Here is a 3,564-nt window from a genome sequence, read left to right as displayed (position 1 = left end):
AAGTCTTGCTAGTTCATTTGATAGTCCTACCGAAAGTTCTACCAACTGTTGGGATTGTCTTGCTGAGCTAATTGGATTGTCATGCCAGCTCTTTTCTATTCGGTTGTTTGATTAAAAAGGAAGAAGCAACCATTCAACAAATTATCCAACATAACAGAACCCGAGAACAAAAAGAAAAAGAAGCAAAACAAATATTTCATCTTCTCTGCTACTTCAAGATCAAATTTCTAGTTTGTAAAGTTAAATCCAAACCACTAGAAATCTTTATCTTGTTCTTGTGTAACAATCTAAGCGGATCAAAATCCCTAGAACTTAATCTCAAATCGCGTTTAACATTTGATTCTAATTATTGCAAAAATAGAAAAAGTTCATGTCGAATTTATTCTAAATTTGTGATAATTAATTTGAGATTATTTCCTTGTAATCGATACTTGTAACACCTTTTAAGTTTAATAATATTCTTATTTAGCTTAAATTTTGTTTCACATTTTTATTCCGCATTTATTCGATTATTCGGTACTGTTTGTATTCAACCCCCCTTCTACAAACACAGTGGGACCTAACAATTGGTATCCGAGCCTTCTGATTAACGAACAAATCAAGATCCTAGACTTTTGTGATTTTTCAACTCCTTGAATTTTTATTCATTCAAAAATTCATAATGACTTCACAAAAAGTTGGAATCGTTAAAATTCCACTATTTGATAAAGAGAATTATATTATGTGGAAGAAGAAGATGCTCTTGTTTTTACAAGTTGCAAATCCCAAATATCTGAACTTGTTAAAGAAGGGTATAAAAACTCCGATGGTTATTGAACCAGAGGTGATAGTAGATGATGTTGTGATTACCAAAGCTAGAACCTATCCAAAAGAGCCTGAAGATTTTACTCTTGCTGAGAAGGAAGAAGCCTCCTTGGATGCCAGCCTTCAATTAATATTAATTGATTCCCTTGATCCCTTGAGGAACAGACATGTGATGAACTGTAAAAATTCTAAACACATGTGGGAAACTATTGAGGTGATTAATGAAGGCACATAGGAAGTTAGGGAGAACAAGTTAGAGATCCTAACCTCTGAGTATGAACATTTCAAATCAAATCCAGGAGAAGGAATTTCTGAAGTGTTTGAGAGGTACAATGCATTGATCAACAACCTGAACATAAATAGAAAATATTATTCAATCAGGGAGGTCAACAAAAAGTTCCTTTTAACACTGCCAACTCATCTTGAACATAGAATCACTACCATTAGAGAAGCTAGAGATCTGAGTGAGATTTCTTTGGATAGACTCTATGGTGTGTTAAAAACCTATGAGTTGGAGCAGATTCAGCAAAAGGAAGTCTACGAGAAAGATAGAATGGTCAGCACATCTACTGCTCTTGTAGCTGAAGGTCAACAACAACAACAATCTCAATAGTTAGAGAGAATGGTACAGTTTTCCAAGGCTGAGGAAAATGTGTTAGTAGCAGAATATGATCCTCCTACTACAAATCAATCCAGTGATGATTTTTATTCCTTGGAAGAGCTGGAGCAATTGAAAGATGAGTCAATGGCCCAAATTGTCAAGAGATTCTCCAATGTCAGATTCAAGAGGAATCCCAAGTTTAAGTACAAGTCCAACTACAACAGATTTCAGAAAGGTGGATCTTCATCCTCTAACACCAGCAATGGTGGATACAAAACAGGGATGGTTGATCGGAGCACCATTAGATGCTATAACTACAATAAGTTCGGACACTTTGCCACAGAATATAGGAAGCCAAAGCAAGTAAGGAAGAACTCTTATGATTCAAATCAGAAGAGTAACTCTAAAAGGGCTTATCTGGCAAAGGGAAGAAGCTAGGATGATACTGATAGTGAAGATGAAGAAGAAGGAAATCTTGCTCTTATGGCTATTGATGGAAAAGCTTCATCGTCAAGAAAAGAGGTAAAATATACTGATGCTGAATTAGTTTATCATCTAGGAGGTAACTTAGATAATGCACGTCGTGATAATGAACTGTTAAGTTTACAGATCAAAGACCTTGAGAAAGAGGTCAATGAATTAAGACTTGTGCACATTAATCAAGACAAATTAAAAGAACAAGTATCTTTTCTAGAGAATAGAGTTGACTGTTATAGAAAACTCGAAACTATTCTCAAAGACAAGATCACCGGTCTTGAGACTAAGGTTAGAGCCTACTTCAATTCTTGTTCGAAGGCTAAAGAGTTCTACAGTAAGCAAGTTGTTAATCAAATATCTGGAATAGGTTATGATTATAACGTTGCTCCTGGAACCTCATCCGGGTCCTCCTCATCTGATATCGCAACAACCTCTGTCTCTGACTCCTCTGAGGGGTCCTCCTCCTCCATCTCCTTCTGATCCTCGGCATCTAGCAGTGCCTCATCATGCTCACGCTCGAACATCTCTGGGTCCTCTATCTCAGGCGCCTACACATTAAACGAGCTAAGTTACTATCATGATACTTATAAGGGTTCCCGTTAGGGTTTTAACTGTCAGCGCTACTTTAAGTAGTCCGACCATGAACTTGGCAAGAGTTCTTATTATCTTTGTGAGTTTATTATTATATCGTCGTATCATCTCTGAGGTTTATAACATTACGCTCTGATACCATTTCTGTAACACCCCCAGATCCGGGGTCGAGAATCCGGGTCATCACTGTCTTCCTTTCCATAAATACCACTTAACTTAATTGAAAATAAATAACCTCATGCTGTGACCCCACAACAACACACACCACAACACGTTATAGTCTCAGAGATGAAATTGAAATAAGTACAAGTCCTTGAATCCACAATTTAAAAGTTATTACAACCCAAAATGATTACTTGATAAGTTTACAGTTAATTGCCATTATCTGCAACAAGTTATAATTATACATAATTGATCCCCAAAATATAATGCCTGATCTACAGATAGATCTACCTCTGCAGCTATAGCAGCTACGATCTTAACGGGAAGGCGCGGGGCGCTTCTCACGCTCTTGCGCTGGGTCTGCTTGAGCCTGGCCATCTTTCCTAACTGTTGTTGTGTGATGACGAAATGAAGCAAGAGTGAGCATTACAGCTCACAAGATAATATATAGTGCAATCAATAATGCAAGTATCTAAATAGATAACTTACTAGAAACCTTCATCAGGTGTAAGGTAATTACTTACTGGATATAAGCTTAAAGAAGATGAAGTTACCAAATACTTCACTATACTTATACCATTATATAAATCTACTTGAACTACCACTGTTCAAAGTATTATAGGTTTCAAAAAGGTCATCCCATAGATGAGACCACAAGATAAGACTTGAATAGATTCAATCTTTGAAATATTATTGAATGAAATGAAGTTACGAGATACTTCATTAATTTCCGATATATATATATATATCCATATATATATATATATTTCTCATACGTTTCCTGAAAACCCCTGTCATGTAAAGTATGAACAGAGTTGCAATATCCAATGAATTTGGAAAGGAAAAGAATTTTGGCATAAACCTGATATCTTGCTGATCAGGCAAAGATACCAATAAGTAACCTTTTCTACTAGTAGATGGACTAATCC

The sequence above is a fragment of the Apium graveolens genome, chromosome 4 (assembly GCF_009905375.1).
Source record: "Apium graveolens cultivar Ventura chromosome 4, ASM990537v1, whole genome shotgun sequence".
Classification (NCBI taxonomy): domain Eukaryota; kingdom Viridiplantae; phylum Streptophyta; class Magnoliopsida; order Apiales; family Apiaceae; genus Apium; species Apium graveolens.
This window is presented reverse-complemented; position numbering follows the sequence as displayed.